General features: G+C 38.8%; 2 long non-coding RNA genes across 2 annotated transcripts; both read left to right on the plus strand.

Annotated features, from left to right (window-relative positions):
• Positions 1 to 411: 411 nt before the first annotated feature.
• Positions 412 to 10,775, plus strand: LOC108377092 (uncharacterized). The gene is made up of 3 exons (XR_001849295.1): positions 412 to 422; positions 9,878 to 9,913; positions 9,967 to 10,775. It is a non-coding gene; the product is annotated as an uncharacterized LOC108377092 (long non-coding RNA).
• LOC108377093 (uncharacterized) lies at positions 5,651 to 6,082 on the plus strand. The gene is made up of 2 exons (XR_001849296.1): positions 5,651 to 5,898; positions 5,959 to 6,082. It is a non-coding gene; the product is annotated as an uncharacterized LOC108377093 (long non-coding RNA).
• Positions 10,776 to 13,891: the final 3,116 nt, after the last annotated feature.

Here is a 13,891-nt window from a genome sequence, read left to right on the forward strand (position 1 = left end):
GCTACAACAACCCCGCCCAGATCGGTTGATATCTTAGTCGTTGTCGTCAAGTTCCACTAACAGCAGCCCTAAGAAGCGTGCAGCCTCTATAGGGTCGGTCCACAGGGACAAAGCCGTTAGGGTTGTCGGGTTTTTCGGGCATGCGAAGAGATGTTTCTAGTCGTGAGCGGCCTCTCCGCATGCCGGACACTCATTTGGCACATCCGCATTTAATCTGCTCAGGTATGAGTTTAACCTGCTGCAGTAGCCAGAGCGAAGTTGGGCTATTGTGGTTTCGTATAGATGCCTCCTGACGTGGCTCTGCAAGCAGCTGTCTGTTTAGGTGGCCACGTCTATGGCTCCCAACCAGAAACTGCTTGCAGAGCATTATGTTATGCTCCTTGAGTGGGAGCATTTTCGTCTCGTCATGGAGGTGGTGTTCCGTAGACATCAGGAGGCATCCAGTCGCTGTCCTGAGCTGTCTGTAGCTTCATCCACTCCGTCCTACTAGTCCCCGGCGACCACACTGGTGCTGCGTAGTTTAAAACCGGCCGGCCTATTGCCTTGTATGTTGCCAGCAACGTTTCTTTGTCTTTGCCCCAAGTACTGCCGGCTAGCGACTTGAGGACCTTGTTGCGGCTCTGTGCTTTGTTGACAATAGCGGTTGCGTGCGCAGAGAAGGAGAGCAGGCTGTCGAATGTTACTCCGAGTATTTTGGCGTTATTCACCGTCGGAACTGGTGTGTCATCGACGTGAATTCCCAGCGGTAGCCTGACCTCCTTCGTCCAGGTGGTGAACAAGGTCGCAGAGGATTTCGTAGGGGAGAGGGCTAGACACTTTGCAGTGAAGAGGCGAGAAAGATCGGAGAGATACNTTTGGAAATTCATAAACGCTACATCAGAATATTGTTATTTGTGATAAAAAAAGAGAAAAGTGTTTTTTATTTTNTAGGAGACAATCGAGACTCCCTCTGGTGGTTGAGGGAGCTTTGAAATATAAAAGTTGAACAGTAGCGGGGAAAGGACACCACCTTGTGGAACCCCCTGTTTGATTTTCCTAAGTTTGCTCGATTTGTCTCTAAACATTACCGACGAGTGTCGACCACTCAGATAATTTGCCGACTGCCATTTGAGCCTCTGTGGGAGAGAGGAAGCCTATATATCTTCAAGTAGCATGGAATGGCTGACAGTGTCAAATGCCTTTGATAGGTCCAACGCTGCTAGAATCGTTCTCTCACAGGGACGGTTACGGTTAAGGCCACGAGTTATCTGAGTGTTTATGGCGTTAAATGCTCTTGTTGTACTGTGTACTTTACGGAAACCATGCTGATGCTTCGCTGGGGTCAGGTGTTTCGGTAAATACGGGAGCAGCAGGGCCTCAAGTGTCTTCGCTACCGGGGAAAGGAGTGTTATCGGTCGATACGAATCTCCTTTGTTGGCGGGCTTCCCCGGTTTGAGCAGTGGGACCACTCTCCCCACCTTCCAGATATCTGGGATGATGAGAGTAGCCATTGACAAATTGAGGACCTCCGTTAGGTACGCTACTCCCGCAGGACCCAAATTTTTCAGCATCAGCATGCATATTCCGTCGGGACCCATGGCTTTGGAGGCTTTCGCCTTCCCGATGGCCACCTGAACTTCACCGCAAGTGAAAGCAAGGGGGGCACAAGTTGTTGGCAGTTTGTGCAGCCTTCTGGTCACTCGACGCTTGGCTTTGTCCACCGGAGGATGCAGTATGAACTGCCGGCTAAAATAGCTCGCGCATCGCTCCGAGTCCGACGAAGCATGGTCGCCGAAGGAAATTTCGACTCTGTCGTCGTGCTTCGTCGGATTGGACAGCGACCTCACGGTTGACCAAAGCTTGCTCACACCAGAGGTGAAGTTACAGGTTTTCTGATGCTCTTCCCACTTCTTCCGCTAATGTTCGTTCACTAGTTGCCGAATCTCCGCGTTGAGATCCCTGATGCGGGGATCTGCGGGATCGGCCTGACGAAGGCTGTCACGCTCATCGGCTAGAACAGCCGCTTCGGCAGGGAAATTTGGACGTGAGTCTGTAATACATCCTTCCGGTACAAAGCGAGCTGCAGCAGCGGTGACAGCCCTTACGTTCACCAAGATGGACGTCGGTTGGTGTCGGAAGAGCAGCGAAGGTGTTTTCAGTAAATTCCGCGAAGCCTTCCCAATCAGCTTTAGAGAAGTTGATATAGGTCCGGTGCTCCGCGGAAGCAAAGCCGGTTGGTTTATCGATCGAGATTACTATGGGCAGATGGTCTGATGCCAAAGTCAGCATAGGTCGCCATGATATGCTGTTTATCAGACCAGCGCTGACTATTGTTATGTCTGGCGAGCTGCAGCAGCTGCCCATAATCTTGGTGGGTGCGTCGTGGTTCATTGTGCAGAATGTCGAATCGTCTATCTGCTCAGCCAAGTCAGTTCCGCTACGATCGTTTGACAGGCTTGAGTGCCAAAGATCGTAGTGCGCATTGAAGTCACCTACTACCATCCGGTTTTCACCTCTGAGAAGCGCACCTATATCAGGGTGATATCCTGCCGGGCAGCAGGTGACAGGGGGTATGTATATGTTAAATATTTCGAGCTCAACATCGCCTGACCGGATAGCAATGCCCTGACATTCTAGGGTGGTATCCCTGCGGTCGATGTCTGCTTCGATAAGACGATACTGCACGGTGTGGTCCGTGATGAACGCTAAGCCACCACCATTATCCCGCTCGCGATCTCGACGGTGCACGTTGTACCCGGCACAATTCAACAATGTTGAATTGCTGTACAAATTCGTCTCTTGGACCGCAGCTATCAATATACCATTCCTTCCCATGAAGACGGTTATCTCCTCGATCTTGCTCTGAAGCCCGTTGCAGTTAAATTGAAGGAGCTTCGTGTGGTTCGGGAGACGTGTGGTAATGCGGGGAGTGAGAGGTGTGTGTGGACGTGACGCCATTGGCTGTGTGCGCTGCTGAGGTTGTTGCCGCCCTGTGGTGGTGGTGGGTGGCGTCGCAGTTAAGGTTAGCGACCGTGCAGCGCAACAAGGGCCCTCGAAGTTCCTCGTCCAATCTCGCGTGGTGCGCAGACCTGAACATGCCCTAAAGTGGCACCAGCCAAGGCAGGTGTTGTACTTGACTGATATCACATTACGGAATATCCTGGTCTGACATACCGTGCAGATTGTAGGGGGAACCAAGAGTTGTTGGCGGCGGCGTGTGCGTGGTGGTGCGGTTGTGTGTGTTCTGTGGTCTGTCGTGGTTGTGGTGTGGTCTATTGTGTTATTATGTTGTTGTGCTGTGGTGTTTGCGTTGGGCTGCTCAGGTGGACTGTGGTTAGCCGTGGAGGCTGCTCTGTTTGAGCAGCAGGGGGCCACAAACGACGTAGTCCACTGCCGATGTCTCCGTAATCCTGAGCAGACTCTGAGGTGACTCCACCCCTTGCAAGCATTGCACTTGACTGAGGAGGAGTTGTGGTGTAGTCGTCTCTGGCATACACAGCAGGTGTAGGTTTCTGTCTCTGGGCTTGACTCGATGCCAGCCCTGAGCAGAAGAAAGCGTAGCGAATGTAGCCCTATGGACGAACAACTTCTGATATACTTCGCCGACCTAGACGGGGTTAGATCGCCGAAACAACAGCCCTTGGCCCGACCAACCGAGTCATTCCGGTACGTAGAATAGGCTGTCGTGCATCCAAAATGGCGACCAACTTACAAAAAATGATTGGATTTGTTTGAAACTCTTAACCGCCATTTTGAATTTTGAATATCTGACATCAGATTCGTAATCAGAAACCCCAGAAATCCACGGGAAATGTGTTTTAACCCTTGACAATGTTTAAAACATTCAGTATCAACGTTTTATTTTTAATACTTTTTTTTAATTCGATCGCCATATTGGATCCGCCATTTTGAATTTATAAAAATTGACTTCAGATTCGTAATCGGCAACTACAAAAACTCTCGAGTGCCGGATTTCGAACAAATCCAATCATTTAAAAAAAAATTAACCGCCATTTTGGACCCGCCATTTTGAATTTCGAAAAACTGACTTCAGATCCCTAATTAGCAACCCCAGAAACCCCCTGGTAACAAGTTCCAACCCATGACAAGGCGTAAATCGTTCAGTATCAGCGTTTTAATTTTACTAGTCTCTTTTCGAAGGCATATTTTCGGGCACTAGGCCCATTATAACTGCCCAAGACAGGTATGTAATTAAGGGAATGTTCCCCAATAATACCAGAGTAATTATATGTAAAAAAACAAATTTTTAGCAGCATTTGAACATGTCAAGAAAATAAAAAAATTGAGAACATCAGGGTTTTTATAAAAAACCGACGCGCGCTCCTAAGAAAATTTTTTTTCAAAATAAAAAACGTTTCTCTTTTTTATCACAAATAACAATAATTTGAGGTAGCGTGTATGAATTTCCAAAATAAAAATTTTTTGAACCACTCTACTGGTTATATTGTGATTCCATGATTCAATAATAGAAGGTTCGATAAACCGACAGTTGTTTCTCTCGCACCGCTCCCTTAGCAGTGGCACCGTGTTACTTCTTTGCAAATTTACTTGGAAAAAGTGTAGCTTAGCTGTGAAATAGAAGTATAAGCTTTTGTGCAATATGTTTATTTGTATACGATGCTTTCCATTTCCAGACAACCGGTCAGGTACGAGCATGATTTTTAATTTCGACTAAACTCAAACACATTGTTTGTTGGTCCAAATAATGAGTCACGTATTTTTTCTTTTGGCTCGGAAAAATTTTTCGGCCGAATTAAACGCGATTTTGTTTTTCAGGCAAAAATCGATTATTCGAATTGACAGTGAGAATTTTTTTTAAATGCCCATAACTTTGTCAAAATTTAATAGATTAGAATAGAATGATATAATTATTGATTTTCATTATTTAAAATTTTTTATCTAACAATAAACAAAAAGTGCAATTTTTTTTTTAAATTTAATTTCTCAAGAAGTGTATTTTTTTTCTCTCAAACTTCTTTACCGGGAAAGAGACACTTTGAACTACAATCAACCCAAATCTTTAATAGCGAAGATTTTTTTTCTGAGTTATGATTTTTTATAGAAAATATACGTCTTTGTGGTACATACTACAATATTCTTATATTGTTTAACTAAATGGAACATATGTATGTAATATATCAGCAAAAAGTACAGCCGTGATAATTTTTTGTGTATCAAATAGATATTACAACACACTTTCCACCATACAGTTTCGAAATACAAAATCACATTTTCCCGCTTTTTATAATCGAAACTGTATGGTGGAAAGTGTGTTCTAATATCTATTTGATACACAAAAAATGATCATTCTTTCAGGATTTTAACACATACTCCTATAATCCATAATGTGGGTGTTGATCTTGTCACGCAAATGAAGGGACTTAAAGTTCTAGGCTGCCTCCGAACGGCAAATGGTTTTTATGAGAAGCGATTTCATGACAGAAGTACACTCGGAGGCTTGAAAACGTGACGACCGCAGATTGGGAATTGCGTAGGGCAACATTTGCTGGAACTTTATGTGGGATCTCTGGATGACAGTCTCCCTAAAATAAATTTTAAAAATTTATTGAAATAGTAACTCTTCTGACTATGAATTTTTGAGTAAAATTATCCTTTTTGACTATTTAGATAAAAATATTTAGCAAAACGAAGAAAAGTTTAACATTTTAACACGCAGGAAAAACTTACAGCCCTATTCTAATAAAACCTCACAACTGAGTTGTGAGCAAAACTTTGTGAGATTTCTTGTGAGGTCTATTTTGTGAGGTTATTCTAGCTCACACCTCACAAGAAAAAAGCTCAACAAAATCACCACACGAGGTGAAAAGCATTTTGCTGTCTAACAGCGGTTTCGTAAATAAAATAAATACAAAAGATGGATGCTGAACAACAGGAAAAGTAAATATTTTTGCAATTTGTTTATTTTTTTGATAATTACTGATTTTATTTATTTTCTAGGCGAATTTAAAAAGAAATAACAAAGCAGGAGTAGCTCCAGTACTTCACACAGTTTGCAATCCACAACTTGGAGCAAAAGTTTGTATGGAAATGAAATCCTATGCCTGCTCTAACTCTTCCGAAACTGCCGCAAAAACAAGCAATAACTCCGCCATTACTGAATATACTTTTAGTTAAAAAAAATAAAAACTTAACACAGACACTGACAGCGAACGAAAATGAACAAAACATTATTCAATTGGTCAATAAAAATCGGCTGTTTTTCTCTTGTGAGGGTCTCATTCGTACATCATAAATTTCCTGACAATTGTGAGCGTATGAGCTTTTAAATTTACGCCAGCGTAGGGATAACCTCACAATAGTCAGAAACCTCACAATAGTGAGTATGGTGATTTTTATGAGGGCAACAGAATAGGGCTGTTAAGCAATTTTGCTTAAATTTAAGCAAAACGGCAACGCTGGTTGGCAGCCCTTACCATGGGGTATCGCCATTCTCACCAGCAATTTGGAGTAGTTATCGAGACATATGTACGTATGCGAGAGCATATCAAACGTATTAAAAACAGAATCAGAAAAAATGTATGTGTACATGTTAAATATTCTATTGTCAAAAAAAGTTTTCGCGCATGATACAAAAAAGAAGGTAGTTTCAATAAACATCTTTTTGATTACAAAGCAGATTTTTGAGAATTGCTCAATTGTGAAAAATTCGAAGCGGCGATACCCAATTTAAAGTTTTGTTGGAGGGGATTTTATATCATAAATTTGGGATTAATCTTTAAGAAAAATCACCCTTTCCTTCTCCGACCCCTCTACAGACCCCTAGGGATCCATTGGAAAATATGATAAAATTAGCATTTTGACAGAGTAAATGTAAGACTCGGGTTACGCCACAAGATTTTTCCGCAAAATAAATTTCTGCGTTTGTTTGCCCAAAATATCTTTCGGCCGCACTTAGAAAAAATAACCGTCATCAGTCCAACTCCGACTATGCTGACCCCAGTATCTTTTACTAATAAGTCCATATTTCAAACCGAATTTATTAATAAATTTGTATCCGTAAGTTTGAAATCTTTATTTAAAACTAGCGTTTAATCGTTTAACCACACGCGTAAGTTAAAATTTATTGATTCGGGTTACGCGTTTGAAAACAAGAACGGAATAATTATTGTACAAATAACCGAACCGTACCCAACAAAATACCTTTTGCTTGTTCAAATTTCGATTCTAAGAGCGTGTGTGAATCGGTAACAAAGTTCGCGGTGAATAAGATTGGCAAAACTGTCTCACCATAGTAAAAATATTATTCAATAGCTTTTCGAATAGAACTTTGTTACCGATTCAAACACGCCCTAAGAACAAAATGTTCGCAAATAAACAAAAATAAAAAAAGTTAATAATCCAGTTTTAAGGATTTTAGATATTGGGTATGGTAGCACGAAATGTCACAATCTGTTTAATTGTCAGGTTGTTTATATGGCGACGAAAAAGTGTCAATGGAACTACCTTCTTTTTTGTATCATGTTTGTGCGTATATCAAAAATTTATGTGTATGTTTGTGTATTATTTGCGTTTGATGGCTCCGACAAAGAAAGTGAATAAAAGTAATAAAAGGAAAGGACAGTGCAATGTGGTATTTGTAAAGCTCCTCCATATGATTGAACAATACAGACCTGTCTGGAAAGAAACATGCACATGGTATTTGGATATTCTGGAGAGCTACGAGTATTGCGCTTGGAAGAAATTCAACAGTTCAGGGTTTAAATAACCTAAATTAAATACGCTGCCTTAAATTGATCATCGAGAAGCTCACGAGTATAACGAGTTTTTCGATACACGAGAATTTCGTGAGAAAGCGATCCCCGCGAGAAATTGCTTGTCGAACAATCTCGGCAAATCGAAGGCTCTAGTTTTTTTTACTAATTTTTCACCATTATATTTTATGAATGCTTTAAAATTTTGAGCGAGCGTTTGTTAAGTAAGTACATACTTTCATGGAACCATGTCCAATTAGGTTCCTTAAACAAATATTTAAATTCCAATTAATAAATGTGCATGTAAAGGTAGAGGTCTGATTATGCATACTTCGCATAACTTCGCACAACTTCTTAAACGTAACACAACTTAACACAACTTAAGGCTGATTATCACAGTATACCAGTAGAAAAGGTTTTTGTTTTCGTAGTTGTTTCGTGGTGAAAGTCCTTTATGGGGACCAAATGCATGGTTGCTTTTGCATGCCAAAAGAACGAATATTAGAAAACATTGAAAAAAGTCTGAGATAATACAATTATATTTTACTAAGAATAAACACAATAGTGTGCGCTAATTAGATAATGTGATAATCATGGCCCTTATTATGAATTGCATTCGATCTTCGACTGTGGTTGAAAGTGCTGATCGAACGAATTTTCATTTGGTATTATAGCGCTCATTCGATGAAGAATAGCGCTATTGTGAGTTTCGCTCGTTTATGTTGTTCACAATAGTATATTTTTCACCTCACTTTTGTTATCAAATCGAGCAAACTAAATAGTGTGCTTATACATATTTATGTAAATTTGTGCAAATTAAAACGAAATAAAAACTAAAGCAAGTTTATAAAAACGTGGTAAAAATAGGTACAACGGAGTTCTGGGGTTCAACGATTCGTCAGAGGATGAAAGCTTAGTAAACTGGCCAGGAGTAATAAATGTTTTACAAAGTTTTACAATATTTTATATTGAACTCGAGGCCGTTTTTAAACGAAAATTTATTGTGGAAAAGCAACAGTAATTTGAAAAAATGGTAGAAGTGATAGCTATTTCGGAAATCACCACATTTCCTCATCAGACTTCTTTCTGTAGGATTCGAACCGATGATCCCACTGACTCAGCCAGTTGCCTATGCACCGTGCTTAGTACGCCTTGTAAATTATCGTTTGCTTTTTTCCACTATTTTCCTTTTTGTTATGCCAACACAATCAAGCGCAGCTATTCCGCTAAAAGTTAAACATTCTAAAAATAGAATTATTAGCAAAAACCAACAGTACCAACAACCACATGATCAAGTGAATTGCAGCGGAATAGCTGCGCTTGATTGTGTTGGCATAACAAAAATGAAAATAGTGGAAAAAAGCAAACGATAATTTACAAGGCGTACTTAGCACGGTGCATAGGCAACTGGCTGAGTCAGTGGGATCGTCGGTTCGAATCCTACTGAAAGAAGTCTGATGAGGAAATGTGGTGATTTCCGAAATAGCTATCACTTCTACCATTTTTTCAAATTATTGTTGCTTTTCCACAATAAATTTTCGTTTAAAAATGGCCTCGAGCTCAATATAAATTGTTGAATATAATTGTTATAAAAGGCCAAAAAAATAAGAAAAACAAATAAAGTATATTTAAGAAATTTGTCTACAGATTTATTAAAAACTTCCGACTGTCTAAAGAGGCGTTTGTGAGCCAAATCTATTTAAAATATTTTAAAACTATNTTAAAACTATCAATAGCTCTGCGATTTTATTCTCAGAGATCGTGCCAACTGAGTATTGGGATTTTCTTTCACAAGTAAAACCAGAATTTTGAGCTTGTGTTTTGTATTCAAGACGTTAAAACTGCATGAAATTGATCATTTTTTTTTTTGGTTTTTATTTCTGTATCGCATCGCGGTGAGTTTCAATTTCTTGGTAATTCGGATTGTGAAATGGCAAAAATTACTGAAATTTATTGATATGATGTGTTTAACATTTGATTAATGCAATTTTCTTTCTTTTCAGACCATAAATTACAAGCATAGCATCATCAACGGTGATTGCAAGGAAAACTACTGCAATCCCTTCGGTTTTTCCGAATCCCTTCGGAATTCCAACACATCTATTGAATAATGTGAGCATTAGAATTCCATAGTGCCAATTCATATCCTATTTTCTCATTTACAGACAAGANTCGGTATCCCCACACATCTATTGTATAATGTGAGCATTAGAATTCCATAGTGCCAATTCATATCCTATTTTCTCATTCACAGACAAGGCGCACTCCTTCGAAATCTCTCGCTGCTGCTGCAGCAATAAGTGTGGCTCCAATATATTGGCCATTAACTCCAGCTACATGTAGAGCATGTTAAAAATTTTGTGTTTGTATTTTCAGGAGCATCTGACAGCCCACTTGCGTACATAAATAGAAAATACAAAACATGACGAGGGACTTAAAATTGAAGATGATCAAGAGTACACAACGTTGGAAACTGACAACATGAAGCTAAAGCATCGATCTTTGTTCGTCGACATTATAGGACATGCCATCATTGCAGGCTATTGTTGCAGAAGAAAACGCCGCAACCACTGCTGTTTTTGGTAAATTTGTACCAGCGGTACTGCCCACCGCCGTCGGTGCAATGATTTTGATAGCACAATAAACGCCATCTCCTGGGCATTCCCACAGCTTGCCGACACCAGCTATTATATCACGTGTGAATGCAACTGCGGCTAAATTTGGTTATTATCAGTGCAATAGTGCCATGTCATTGGCAAAAAGGCTGCTGGCACAAATAAATCGCCCAGAGATATAGCCAACGAAATAAATAAACATGGTGTTCAATCGCTACTTGTGGTTTAAACTGAGATTGCAAGTGCTCGCTTCATTAATGTCTTTCTCAAAACGTATACAGTTTATGGTTATGTTAGTGCAAATATGTACAACAATTTTTATATCAAATGTTGGAATTAAAGATTCAACAGACGGCACCGTTGATCCCGATTAACTCGGTCTTAATCCGGATCAACTGCAGTTAATTCCCGAGTTGATCCGGATCAGCGCTGCCGTCTGTTTATGTTTGTATGCTGTTCGTGTGACTTCCAACCTCTTACGGTCTGGCGTTAACCTGCCAACTTGCCGCAAGCAACGTATCTCATATAGATGCACGTTGTTCATTTACGTTTGAATATTATTGGAGATTCCATTTGTCGTTTGTTGGAGTTTCTGGGGCACGATAATCTCACGAGCTAATCAAGGCTATCACATAATCCATCATAATCCGATTTTTCGTGAAATCTACGAAAATGCTATTGAATTCAAGTAGCTACGAGCGCAGCGTATGCTTTGAATACACACGTTCGTAGCAGTTCAGATTCAGTGATCGCTTTTTCGTAGATTTTATGAAAAATCGGACTACGATGGATTCCGTAATAGCTACCAATTTGTATCCTACTTTGACAAGATGTTGGAGAATCGCGGCAACACAGCCGTATACCTACTCTATGCTTTTACGCGCGTAGGCTAAATTTCTCGCACCTAGCTAAAGTGCTTGACAAAGGCAAAAGGCATATGTTCACCATTATAACTTAAAGCAAAAAAGTTTAAAGCATGCAATAAAAGAATACAACAAAACCAAAAAGTATTCTCAAAAGTATTACACATAAAAAATTCCACGAATAAAATCCATAATTTAAAATAAAATAAAATAAAATATCGCAATTGTTTTATATATCCATATTTACAAAATGAATCTTAAAGCACCCACAGTAAGTCCTAAATACAGAACAGAAATGTGAACAAGTATGTCGAGAAATCTCTAAGTAGTAGCGAAACTGTATCGCAATAATAACAAGTAATTTTAAGCAAAAAATACAACCGACTTCAATGCGCATTCCGGTTGTTCTGGTTACGTAGACCCGGCTATCCCCTCCCTTTTTTTAAATCGGTTAAAAAAATTAACACGTATTCTACAGAAAAAAAATCAAGATACATATTTAAAGATTTATAAGTAAAAATAAATGAAGGAAAACTTGTTCGTGATATATTGACCAAAAATTTTAAGGTAAAACCGCTGAGAGGCAGCCTGAACATTTTTGAAGATTGCTAACATAACAAAAATGTTTTCAAATTTTCAATCTCACGAATACATTCTCTTTTTAGTCTCAAATAAAGAAAATTTGAATGTTTTCATCTATTTGTTTTTTGTTTTACTTTTATTTGGCATTTGAGTTGCTCTCAAAATTTTAATTTTATAAAGTACACAAACTTCAAAAAATAAATGATGGCCGACCTTTAAATATTTGTATGATGGGTGTATTATGGGCTGTTTTTGCTTACGCGTAAAAGCACATTTAGCTCTAAATGTATATTTATCCATGCAAAATTTGTCACCTAAATGCAACTAAATGCAACTCCATTTCTGCATTAAGGCTGTGTGCGAGTACGTCTAAATTGCTACCTAAATAGAGAAAAATCCTAAATCACTGGAAAGTGTCGGTAACGCATTGAGTAGGAACAATTTAGATTTTCTGCGAGCATACTTTTCAACCTAAATTGAAGAGTCAAATATATTTGAGCGAGCGATTAAGTGAGCAACGATTTTTTGATGTTTAAAATAATTTTTATCATTGCTATGGCACAAAAAAGAAAATATTCAGAAAGATGTAAGTATAAATTTGTTTGATTTTTGCATTCAGATAAGTATATGTGTAATTCGATGGAGGTATATTATTTCGCAGGGTCAGAAGAGCAAACGCATTCTTTTATAGATGCCAGGATGGAGCATTCTCCTTTTCTGTTGCAAATTTATTATATTCTTAAATAGTCCCAAAGCTACCACAAAATTATTCATTTTATAGATATATTTATTAAAAGCAAACAAATTCAAATTCCAAAACAAACAATTTAGGTTGTCAAACGAACTCGCACAGTTTTAGCAGCTGTTTTTCCTAAATTGTAGCAGTGCTGGAAATTTCCAGTGGAATAATAGTTTAGGTACTAAAATTTAGGTCTACTCGCACACAGCCTAAGAGTCTAAGTGCTTAAAGCAACCCTGTGGTCTTCAAAAATTTCCATGATTCGAACATGGTTAAATGAGAAGAAGTGGCAGCATTGCTTTTTCGCGTATACACTTTCTAGCTGCGTTTCAGGGCGATCGAGGTTTCATTTATTATTTTACATTATTTTGAAAAAGAAAAGTTGCGCAAATTCAACATCGATGTGATACTATAGAAATCTGGCTCAATTTGTGATCAACTTCTTTTGTTTTTTGTTATTTCTTTTTTTCCCTATTTAATTGAGGAAATTTCAATTGACAGCACCGACAAATGAATATATACACAAACAATTTTTCGGTTATGTGCTTTTGTTATTTTATGGCCTTATAACAATTATATTCAACAACTTTTATTGAGCTCGAGGTCGTCTTTATATGAAAACTATTGTGGACATGCAACAATAATTTTTATTTATTGAAAAAATGGTAGAAGTGATAGCTTTTTCGGAAATNTCGTCTTTATATGAAAACTATTGTGGACATGCAACAATAATTTTTATTTATTGAAAAAATGGTAGAAGTGATAGCTTTTTCGGAAATCAAAAAATAAAAATTATTGTTGCTTGACCACAATAGTTTTCATATAAAAACGGCCTCGAGCTCAATAAAATTTTTTGAATATTTTCGGTTATGGTTAAAACAATTCAAGTTTTTGTATTGAATTTTTTGTTTAAAATTTCTTTTTCCCTTTTCACTAGGTGTTTTTTGCATATTATCTTCTCTGTGCCACAGACGGTGAGCAGCTCATGTGTGATGTTGTCATAATAGCGTAAAGATGGATAGAAAAGACGCGGATAATGAAATTCAAATGTTTATGACTTAGATTTTCTTATTTATGTGTTACTTAAATTTATTTATATTTCACTTCTATGTATGCATATAGTAATTTAGCCTTATCTATCAAAAATTCAATAACGTACATGTCTTGGCCGCACTTATCCGCCGATGTGTACTCTGCAAGCATCAACACAAAATGAAGTTGTTGTTTTTGTTCCCAATGCGATGCTCGCAAACCACGCTATAAACGACGAACATGCTCGCTGAAAATCAAAATTTGTTGATTTATTGCGAGCATGCTCGTGAATCGCCCTTCAAACGACGAACATGCACCGCAAGCCGAGCATGTGCGCGCTCATGTTCG

The sequence above is a fragment of the Rhagoletis zephyria genome, unplaced genomic scaffold, assembly GCF_001687245.7.
Source record: "Rhagoletis zephyria isolate East Lansing unplaced genomic scaffold, Rhagoletis_zephyria_1.1 Rzeph_scaffold_11455, whole genome shotgun sequence".
Classification (NCBI taxonomy): domain Eukaryota; kingdom Metazoa; phylum Arthropoda; class Insecta; order Diptera; family Tephritidae; genus Rhagoletis; species Rhagoletis zephyria.